The 12,128-nt window shown below is 34.6% G+C and overlaps 1 long non-coding RNA gene across 1 annotated transcript; it reads left to right on the plus strand.

Annotated features, from left to right (window-relative positions):
- Positions 5,472 to 8,131, plus strand: LOC109832348. Its single transcript, XR_002244721.1, has 2 exons — positions 5,472 to 5,572; positions 7,862 to 8,131. It is a non-coding gene; the product is annotated as an uncharacterized LOC109832348 (long non-coding RNA).

Genomic DNA, 12,128 nt, shown 5'->3' on the forward strand with positions numbered 1-12,128 from the left:
ATTCCGAGACACCCCAAGGGTGTCTCGGAATTTCCGAGACACCCAAGGGTGTCTCGGAAAATCCGAGACACCCCTAGGGGTGTCTCGGATTTCTTGAGACACCCCAAGGGGTGTCCTCATTCTTTTGATGCCCCCCCCCCCCTGGGGTGTCTCGGCCTTGGCCGAGACACCCTAGGGTGTCTCGGCCATGGCCGAGACACCCCAAGGGTGTCTCGGCCTGGCCGAGACACCTAGGGGTGTCCTCACCCCCTACCTACCCCCCACACTCCTTTTGGCCTATAAATAGACCCCTTGGGTCCTCATTCAAAGGGCTGGAATTCTTTTGTCTTGGAGCAAGGCTAGAGAGAGAGGGGGAGGATTTTTGGAGAGCTTGGCGAAGCCCTGCTGCAGTGAAGAGTGCCCGTGTGCTTCAACAAGAGGAGGAGAGGTCTTGATCAGAGCCTTCATCACCCGTCCGAGCCTTAGTATTAGCCTTTAGCGTTAATACTAAGAAGAGCTAATACCTCGCTTTAGCCGAGGTATACGCTTATAGCTTCTAGATCTCACGCGGATCGACGAAGTTCTGCTTCTATATCCCTCCGCGGATAGACGAAGCTCTGCCCGATTTTCTCGGAGCGGATCTGATTGCCCGGTGGTCCACGGATATCAACGTCCCCGTCACAGGCCAAAGACCCACGCAAGCAAGAGATGACAAACAGCTCTTGCGTTTGTTTGAAAGGAGTTGCATTTATTTTGTTTTCATTGTGTACCGGTCTTATAAAAAGGCTATCTTTTTGTTTCATTGTAACGATCAAAGTTGTAATGAATGCAGCAATGAATACAGCAACTTTTTCCGCAAACAGAGAGAGAAAGAAAGAGAGAGAGAGAGAGTACGAGAGAGAAAGAGAGAGTGAGCGGACTTAAATAGGGAAAAAATTAATAAAAAATAAAAAAAATAAAATAAAATACTGAATGAAATGCGCGTGGAGCAGTCATTTTTGAAAAAATGCGGAGGGAGAGAACGAGGTTGTTGGGGTTTGTCGCGGAGCAAAATAATTTGGGAGTATTTTCAAATAGTTTAGGTATTTAAACGAAAATAATTAAAATAAATAATTTCGGGTACTTAAAAATTAAACTAATTACATAATAATTATCTACAAATAAAAACGTACATGTTGAGCTAATACAACAGTTGATACGAAACTGTCGAAATATACCCATATTGTACAATTAAACGGAAATAAAAATATATTTACTTACATTTAAAATTAAATAATTATGTGACAATTATCTACATGATAAAACGTACCAGTTATGCTAATACGACAGCTGATACGTAATAATTAAAATAATACAATAATTTACACAAATAATACGTAATTAATAATTCAATATAATACAAGAATTAATACGTAATAGTAATAATAATACGACGTATTATTTAAATAATACGTAATAGTATCAGTAAAACAACGAATAAATCCCAGAAATTTTTATTGCACTAAATTAATTTATAATTATCAAAACCATTTAAATAAATATAAAACTTAGACTTTAAATCATAGAATATTTCTAGAAAATCAAGAAAATACAAATACTCTTTTATATATATATATAAAGGAAATTTTAGGGTTTTGAAAATTTAATTAAAAATAATAATAATCACAAAAATATTAAATAATTACGTGAAAATTATCTACACATCCAAACGAACCAGTTATAGTAATACAACCGATAATACGCAACAGTAGAAATAATACAAGAAATTATATAATTAAACAAGAATAATTAATAATAAATATAATTACTTATATTTAAAATCAAATAATTATGGGATAATTATCTACACAATAAAACTTACTAGTTGTACTAATACAACCGATAATATGCAATAGTATAAATAATACAACATATTATACAAAATAATACGTAATAATAATACAACGTATTATACCAAAATATACGTAATAATAAAAATAATACAACATATTATTCAAAATGACACGTAATAGTATCGATAACACAACGGATAAATTCCAAAATTTTTTACTGCTCTTAGTTAATTTATAAATATCAAAATCATTTAAATAAATATAAGATTTAAACTTTTAAATCGTAGAAATTTCTAGAAATTCGGGAAAAATACAAATACTCTTTTAAAAATCATAATTAAATATTTTAAAATACTATAAAATTATTTTAATTAATATCAAAATTTTACGGTCATTACAACATTGAGGAGAATGTTTGGAAGAAGATGAATAGAACGGCGTGTGGTGTGATTAGGTCTTGTTTAACTCAAGATTTGAAATATGATGTGATCAATGAAACTTCGGCCAAGAAGATTTGGGAGATCCTAGAGAGCAAGTATTTGACCAAGAGTGTAGAGAACCACTTGTATTTGAATAGGAGGCTTTACCGCTTTCAATTGAAGAAAAGAACCTTTAATAGTGATCACATGAACCACTACGTGAAGCTTCTTGCGGATTTGGCGAATGTAGATGTGATGATTGAAGATGAGGATAAGGCATTGTTATTGTTGAGTTCCTTGCCCGATGAGGAATATGAGACCTTCGTTCTTACTCTTATTAATGGGAAGGCATCTCTTTCGTATAGTGAGGTCATCGATGCACTTGTGAATTATCAGCTTCGTAAGAAGGATAAGAAGACTTCAATTAAACCGGTAGCGGGGGCTTTGGTCGCAAGAGCAAAGAGTCTAAACCGTGGTAGGAGATCGCAGTCTAGAGGGGCGCATCGTGGAATTCGTAGGAATCAGTGTGCCTTTTATAAAGAGGATGAACATTGGAAAACCGAATGCCCAAATTTGGTTGATCGAGCTAGGAAGAATAAGGGGAAAGGTACTCAAGCTTCACAGGTGAATGTTTTCAATGCTAGTGGCGACAATTCAGATTCAGATTCTTCGAGCTACTCCTTATCTTCACTACCGTCGGTTTGTGTTGCCGACTCTATAGAGTGGATGTTGGATTCAGGTGCTTTTTACCATATTTGCCCTAGGAGGGATTGGTTCTCCAGCTTTTAGGAGGTGGAAAGAGGTGATGTCGTGCTCATGAATAATGATCATGAATGCCCTATTAGTAGTATCGGTACCGTTCGTATTAGGATGTGTGACAGAGTGATTCAGAAGTTGGATGAAGTGAGGTTTGTTCCTCAGTTAAAGAAGAACATCATTTCACTTGGAGTTTTGGAGGCGGCTGGCTATCGGGTGACCTTAGAGGATGCATCTTTGAAGGTCACATTTGAGTCCATGATTGTGATGAAGGGCGTCAGGAAGAAGAATTTGTATTATTTGATTGGGAGCACGGTGATTGGTAGAGAGCTGATGACTTCTTTGTATTTGGCTAGACTGTGGCATTTATTAAGGCTGGGATATTTGATTGGTTATGTCGTGCATGGATTGTTGAGGAGTGCTTTGACCTGCAGATTGAAGTCATGTGAGCACATTGGTATGAGCAAGAAGACCGAGTTGGAGTTTGGCACTTCTATCCATCGATCGAGGGGTCTTTTAGGTGGTGTTCATTCAGGCATTTGGGGGTCTTCCAAGGAGGCATCATTAGAAGGTAATTGATATTTGGTTTCCTATGTTGGGGACTATTCTAGGCATTGGCGGGTTGTAACCAAGTCCCATTGGTTTGAAGTCCTAGAAGTCAACAACAGGTGGAGGAAGTGTATTGGCAGAATGGTAACCCGTCATTCTGTTTTTGGTAGGGGTTCTTTCTTGTATTTGTACCGAGCTCACGATAGTTTGAGATACTTCATTAGAGAGGAAACATTGGCGCGACGAGATGAGATGACAGTTTTGATGGGTCGTTCCTTGCTGGAGGAGGATCGGCGTTGGTTGTCGAGCATTAGATCATACTACATCGTTTGGGATTCCAGCTGATGTGACACAGATTAGGGATCATTTGGATTTGGATGCAGATGATGAGTTGGTTGATTCGAGTACAACTGGTGGACATAGTTTGGATTTGGATATGGCCGTTGGTTCACCTCAGGTAGAGGTGTTTGGTTCGTTACCCTTTGGGGCCATTGAGAGAGCTATCAGTTGCAGATTCGTTGGTGATGTTGGAGAAGGGTTGTGAACTCTTCTATTTGATTGAGGGTCTTTGGAGACCATTTGGAGAACTACGTGAAGGTTTGATTCCTTGGAAAAGAGGATACGTAGGCAATCATTTTATGATGCAGCCAATTTGGTGAGTTGAAACCGACGTTTGGAGAGTGGTCACATTCTCATTTGGGTCTCGACTTGTTGTGGATTGAGTCCGTTGTTATGATTTTGTTTCACTTCATACTAGACACAACAAGTGAGACGTTTAGTTTGTATCGGTGTCGGCTTAGTTTTGGGGAAAATTCACCGAGGTGGAGAATTAAAGAAACGGCGAAGAAATTTGGTGAAGAACAGGTTTTGGAAGTGCACGAGTCAGTTTTGGAGTTTGTCGGTCGACCGCGATGCAAGGCCGGTCGACTTAATTCGTGCATAGAGCTGAGAACTGATTCTGGGTTTGGTGCGGTCGACCACTGTAGTTGACCGCCCAAACCCTGTAATTGATTTTTGACTCTGTTGTTGGTACGGTTGACCGCCGCAGTCGATCGTTAGACTCTGTAATGTTTTCAGGTTCTGTCGTTTGATCGCGGTCGACCGCGAGTCTTGGGGCGGTCGACCGCCAGTCGGGTCAGGCCCAGTTATTGGATTCCTTTTCTATTTAGGATTGTTGTTTGATATAAATATCAAACACGTTTTAGGGTTTCTTAAGGCTTGTTGTGGGGATATTTGGAGCACAGAAAAAATAGGTATTTTCTGGAGCTATTGGTTAGGGTTTTGTTTGGAGAGATTAAGAGCTTTGTTGGCGAGATTAATTGATGAGTTTGAGTGATTTGTAATCTTAGTTTGTACTATTCTTTTCTATTAGTGAAAACCCCATCCCCTTCTTGCCCCGTGGACGTAGGCATCTTGTCGAACCACGTAAAAATTAGTTGTTTGTGTTTATGGTATTATTTTGGTTTGTTTGGCCTTCTCTCGACGTTTGGTTTGGTTGCTCGAAGCACGTCATTTGTGTCTTCCGCACGCACAACAGATGAATGTAAGGTACTTTCAAAATCCCTAGCAACCTGTTTGGTAATCAGGATTTCATTTCAAATACTGTATTTGCCCGAATCCTATTGTTTGGATAAAAAAAAAATTGAATACTGGATATTGGCCCAAATCCATTAACATTTTAAACCTATACTACGCCCATAATTCTAAATCCCAACCGGTGGGCTGTCATTTGCAATTCCATCGTTTCTTCTCTCTCTACTTCCGCTCTCGTGATCCCCCACACTTCCGCTCTCGTGATCTCTCTCCCTCCCCACTTTCGCTCTTAATCGCTCTCAACTGGCGGCGTGACGACGACGATGACGACGAGATCCAGTTTCACCTGTAAGCCCTAATTTCACCTCCGGGAACGACGACGATCATCGAAAATGGTGAGAACTTCCTGATCATCTATCTCTAGTTCCACCGAAACCCTAAATTCTAGAGAGAAGGTCGACTTCTCCATCTCTAAGTGGGCCGACGGAAAGCCCAAAAAACCCAGTAAGTTCAATTTCCCAGTTAAGGTTATGGATCCATTTCCCGCCCCCCCCCCCCCCTCTCTCTCTCTCTCTCTCTCTCTTCGATCCCTAGCTAGCTAGGGTTTGACGATGGATCTATGTCTAGGGTTTTAGTTTTTCTTCGGTTTTCTAGGAGGTTGATGATGGATTGGGGATTTATTGGCTTTGTATTATGGGATTGGGGAGGGTCTTTAATGATTTAGATCTGATTAATCTAGATTGATGATGGGGGTTGATAATTTAGGGATCTTATTATTAGATTTGGGGATATTTTCAAATTAAGTTTGAAAAATTCCTGTCTTTCCGTGTTCTGTGAAACTGAGAGAGGCAAGCGAGGTCAGTATCAAACAGAGACAGGAGATAATGCTTGGAGAAGATAGACCATTATATGCATAAAATTATGTTTAATTTTTGAAAAGAAATCATCCACTTAAAGTTGCATCAAGGCTTTCATTGTATCCATTGGTGTGTGTGTGTTCATTGTATCCATTGGGGTGTGTGTGTACGCGCGCGCGGGTGTGCGTGCGTGTGTGCATGTGCTGTAATCCCTGCATTGATATGTTCATTTAACCTTGTAAATATCTAAAGAAGTCTAGATAGCTAAATTGGGAGGGAATGTTGTGTTCGAGCTTATGATGGATTCATGTCAAATTGGGTGAGAAGATGAATCTCTATCTTATTTAACATTGGATCATCTTGAACGATTTTGTTGTTTCGGAAGTTCAAATCCAAGTCAAATAGAATGAATTTGTGAAGGAAATCATGATTGTAATCTGAGTATTACTGCCTACACAAACTATGAACATGTGAACACTTGCAGTTTAGTTTCTGTCTTATGGTTTATCCAGACTAGTCTAGATTCGGGTCAAGTTCATTTAGTGTTAACTTTTCACTTTTAAAATCTTGAAATGGGTTTGGAATTATGAATGAGGAGGAATCACACATGTGAATTGAATTACTTCTGTGGAGACTGAGTCTCTTGTTCCCTTTTCCCTGTTCATCCCTTGTCTTCTATTTTCTGTTTTCATATTGTTCCTCAACCTGGACAGGAAAGAAAAGCAACAAAGTCTAAATTTCTTTACATCTTAATAAGCAACATTGTTGCTTTATTGATCCCAGTAATCATTTAATGGTTTCTTTTTGGAGGTAGCCCAATTCGAGTTGACTTTAACACGTGTTAGTATGAGCACATTGTATTTTGACATATGCATTGCAAGGACAACCTTCAATTGTTAAGTTTTATTATGAATAAGATCTTAATAGAAAACCTTTTAGCTTCTTTTCTAGATTGCAAATATAAGTATATCATGGAGATATGTCGCAAAATATATTAAAACCATATGTATCTTGACATGATCATGCTTAGTGATGTGATGGACAAAAGAACTTTCCTTGGCCATAAGGAAAAGGAAATCACTTGGGTGTCTACAAGTCTTTGTGAGACTAATATGTTATGATATTGGATTTTTGTATTGGTGCCCACAATCATATTACTACAACTGTTTGGTGACGAGGGTAATTAGGAATTGCATCCACTAAGGAAACTTCATTATGAGAACAAAAACTTCTCTTCAACTTCATTCTCTGTGTTCGATGATACTGACCTGACGCTGAGGTATGACATTTTATCAGCAAAAAGGCCCATCATTGTGATAACTGATCAGGATGCTGGCCTTCAATTTAGACAAAGATGTGGCAAATGAATCGATGGGTGTTGGTCTAGTCTCAGACTCTCAGGTTTTACTATGCTTAGAATGTAGTAAAGTACACCACTTTATAACAAATGAAGGCAACACTTTAGCTACTTTAGGATCAAATCAAATTAGCATGATACTGACGACCATGTTTTACTACTTTAGACTGAGATTATAATTTTAGTAATATGGCTTCCTTCTTCTTAAGATAATGAGTAGAAAAGGTAAAGAGACTTTGGTAGTTTTAGTTGGTGCATATCAAATATTTGAACATCATTGTCTTAGCTATCTTGACTAATAATTTCCATTTATTCAAGCTGAAATATATGCTCTTTTTAGTACAAGCATTTTGTATGGAAACCACATGGTTTCATCATCACATGTTGTACTAAAAAGAGCTTTGTATGCAGTGAAGCACAACCTGCTTTGATACCAATTTGATGTAGGTATGTGCTTAATGGAGAATATTAGTAAGAATGTGATCCCTAGCAATCTAATAGAACATGATTTCTTTTATGTTGCAAGTCTACACGGTCTTTAAGAATGAAGGTGATTTGGTCTTCTTGTTATTATTTCAGGTGATTCAAGAACTCACAAAGCAAGACTTTCTGAACCGAGGGAATAAAACGACAAAAGAAATACAAAGTGAAAGTGTATAAGCATTAGAAAGAAACTCTTTTTTGAATCAGATGTAATAAGTCTTAAAGAAACTAGTGCGAGAGCAACTTAAGCATGACATTGTAATGGCGAAGTATTAACTTTTGTTGGTTTGTATTTGTTGGATATTTTGGATCTCTAGTTTGTTGAATTGTTATATGCAATATTTAAAGTTTCTACTTTATTTATTATTTTGCTTAGTGGTGGATGAGTTTACAAAGTTTTATTGATGAACGATTTCAGTTATTTTTATGGTGATTATTAGGTCAACTATTGACATTACTGCATTTGAGATTTTAAGGTATTTTATCTAGATGTTAAGTTAGTTGGATATGTGATATACTATTTGGGGTATTTATTTCCACCAATTTCGATGCAAACCTTGTGTAATTTGAGTATCTTATTTCTAAATTATCTTCGAGCTACAATTTTAGTTCAGAAACTAGAATTCTACTAGTTGGCGAACAACTCAATTGAAATTTTTAAAATTGAAATTCTAATGTTTGCCAAACATGAATTTCAAATTGAATTCTGGAATTCAAATTTGGATGTTTCCCAAACGAAGGAATTGAATTTGAAATTCTGGACTTCAAATTTCAGAATTCAATTCTGAAATTTGAAATCAACTCCTGGAATCCAAACGCAACCTAGAACATATCATCTATAGAGCTTATTCATAGAAATTTCAAATAAGAATGACATCTCAAGGATGACTGCTGAATACTTGGTGAACATCAGGGTGTAAAATGATCAACGTGCCTCGCTTTTCTTTGGCTATGAAACATGACAACAAATGGTCAAAGGATTTGGAATGTTGATTTGGATGTCTTTACACTTCTGTAATACATTTAAACAACATTAAATAATATTCCGCTACATGCCTAGCGTGACATAGAGGAAAGAGGAGAACAGGGATGTGTAGGCAGGGTTGCCACGTTTTTGCAATTTGGTGAACATAAACCTATTCGAAGAATTAAAATCTATCGAAGAAAGGACTTATTTTTAAGGACAATAACGGACGCTAAATTAGAAATACAATGAGATAGTCAGTTAGGGCTTTGTACCAAAATAAGTCATGTGACCCTTCTGATGCTTAAAGAATATTAATCTGTTATATAAAAAAGAACTTATATAAGGTTATTGAAAAATAGCATCATCATTACTTTGCCCGATCCATCATTTTTGTCCTCCCCAGTTCCTTGCTGCACGAGGGAATAGCATTCTAACAAATAGAGAGTAATTATGAACAAAGAAAATCGCTGACCAGGTACTAGAGATTTTAGAACTTATTCTGGATTTTTTTGCAGGGTAAACTTACATATGTACCCCATATGTTTCACAAATTTACAAATACTGGTCTTGTAGGCCTTTTTTACGCATGTACCCCATATGTTTCACGAATTTACGAAGACTGGTCTTGTAGGCCTTTTTTGGTCTATCCTAAATATTTATCAAAATTCCGTAATATTTGTCTAAACATGTTTTCAGGGGATTTAACCACAGTAACCATTATTTAGGTCTTCGGATCAATTTTGTAAAGATATTCCTGTATTACAATTATGGATGTGTACGTATGCTGCTTGCTACTGGGAAGATACTATGGAGTTCAGGAGCGATCCTTTATAAGACATGAAAGGAAATAAATATTGTATCTAAAAGTGGGATGGTTTTGCTCGGCCTACTATGTTCTTCAACTATTTAACATACATTGTCTTATCATATTGAAAGCGTTCCCGACTCTTGATTACCATATATAAATATTATGCATTATTGCTAGCTCTTATGATTACTCATGAATTTATCTTATGGTCCGTGCAAGTTGTCGTTTTGCTTCAACTAGGATTTATGCATGTGCAGTGCACGTGGTTAAATATTATGATTAAGTATTTTTGAGTTATTGCTTTTACTAAAATTTGTTCCTCAGTTCCACTTTGATTGTTTTTGCTCACTTATGTTTTCAAACTTTACTATTGTGATTATTTATTTTCTTTAATGTTTGTTTGAATGAGCGACACCAAATTTAAAATTTTCATGTAAAAATTGAATTGACAAGAAATAACTATAATCTAAGGCTAATTTGAATTTTCGCGTTATTTGGATCGACATGAAACCAAGCTTGACATTAGCAGGTATAATATTGTAAAAGTAAAAAACACTTGAAAAAAATAACGTTATAAAAGAAGGATGAATAGATAAAGCTAATAAGCCAAGATGATTAATTAAAAGTGTGCTAGAATGAAACTAAAGAGAATATAAATTTTGTTGCTAATCACTGATAGATTTTAGAAAAAAATCATAAAATAAAGATTAATGCTAACTATAGTACTCTTTTATATAATAAAAGCATCCACATAACCATATAAAAAATATTAAAAGAGTTCATAAAAATCCCTTCTAAAGATTCCTGATTTTAGTAAAAAAATTAAGCTATTTTTTAAAATATTAAATAATTTAAATTTGTATTGTATTTATAAAGAAACTTGATGGAGATGCTTTTGTTTTAGCACTTAAAATCTCTGAACTTTCTGATAGTTTCTCCATATATAACTCCTTGTATTTTTTTACTTTATAAATAAATATTATCAACATTAGATAAATGTTTATACATTATAATAAATTAATGTTAACCTATTATATCTTAATGTAATAATATCAAACATTTCCTCTTTTCTTTGCCAAATTTTAGCCTTTTTTTATATCTTAATGTAATAATATCAAACATTTCCTCTTTTCTTTGCCAAATTTTAGCCTTTTTGTGATTTTAAACTTTTGAGGGTGTGTTTTGCAATTTTTAAACTTTGATAGTATTTTATAAAAATTTTAAATTTTAAGTTGGGCGCTTATAATTTTTATGTTTCATGTATTGGTGATAAGTTTTTAAATGTTAGAATATTTCTTGTAACTCTGAAATTTTGAAGGTATTTTTACAATAACTAAAATTTTGGGTTGTTTTTTAAAAATTTTAAATTTTCAACGATCTGCTAATAATTTCTAAAAATTTGATCTGTACAGGTTATATGTTTTAGAATTTTAGGATTTTTTTATAATTTTTTACTTTTGAGAGAGTTTTTGTAATTTTTGTAACTTTGAGGTTATTTTTTACTAATTTTAAATTTCTAGTTGCCTAATGGTAATCCCTGGAATCCATCTATGTTGTTTCTAAGTTTTTAAATCTCTAAATTTTAGGATGCTTTTTTGTAATTTAAAATTGGCTAAATGACACTTATATAACCTATTATTTTGCTCTTGTAGTAGTTATATACCCTAAGTTATAAAACATATTAAAAAAAGGATATCTCTGAACTTTCTGATAGTTTCTCCATATATAACTCCTTGTATTTTTTTACTTTATAAATAAATATTATCAACATTAGATAAATGTTTATACATTATAATAAATTAATGTTAACCTATTATATCGATCTTAATGTAATAATATCAAACATTTCCTCTTTTCTTTGCCAAATTTCAGCCTTTTTGTGATTTTGAACTTTTGAGGGTGTGTTTTGCAATTTTTAAACTTTGATAGTATTTTATGAAAATTTTAAATTTTAAGTTGGGCGCTTATAATTTTTATGTTTCATGTATTGGTGATAAGTTTTTAAATATTAGAATATTTCTTGTAACTCTGAAATTTTGAAGGTATTTTTACAATAACTAAAATTTTGGGTTGTTTTTTAAAAATTTTAAATTTTCAACGATCTGCTAATAATTTCTAAAAATTTGATGTGTACAGGTTATAAGTTTTAAAATTTTAGGATTTTTTTATAATTTTTTACTTTTGAGAGAGTTTTTGTAATTTTTATAACTTTGAGGTTATTTTTTACTAATTTTAAATTTCTAGTTGCCTAATGGTAATCCCTGGAATCCATCTATGTTGTTTCTAAGTTTTTAAATCTCTAAATTTTAGGATACTTTTTTGTAATTTAAAATTGGCTAAATGACACTTATATACCCTATTGTTTTGCTTTTGTAGTAGTTATATACCCTAAGTTACAAAACATAGTAAAAAAATACCCTGAGTTGCTAACTGTTTAAATTTACCTAACGGTGTTAAAAAATTACATGAAAGGACAATAATACCCCTCCTTAGGAATTAAATCCTTCCCCCCAATATAGTGAAAACTCTTATTTTCTACTATTATCCATATTAAAAAGGAAGAAGAAGTTGAAGGCCACGAATAGAAG

This window comes from Asparagus officinalis, chromosome 3 (genome assembly GCF_001876935.1).
Source record: "Asparagus officinalis chromosome 3, Aspof.V1, whole genome shotgun sequence".
Lineage (NCBI taxonomy): Eukaryota > Viridiplantae > Streptophyta > Magnoliopsida > Asparagales > Asparagaceae > Asparagus > Asparagus officinalis.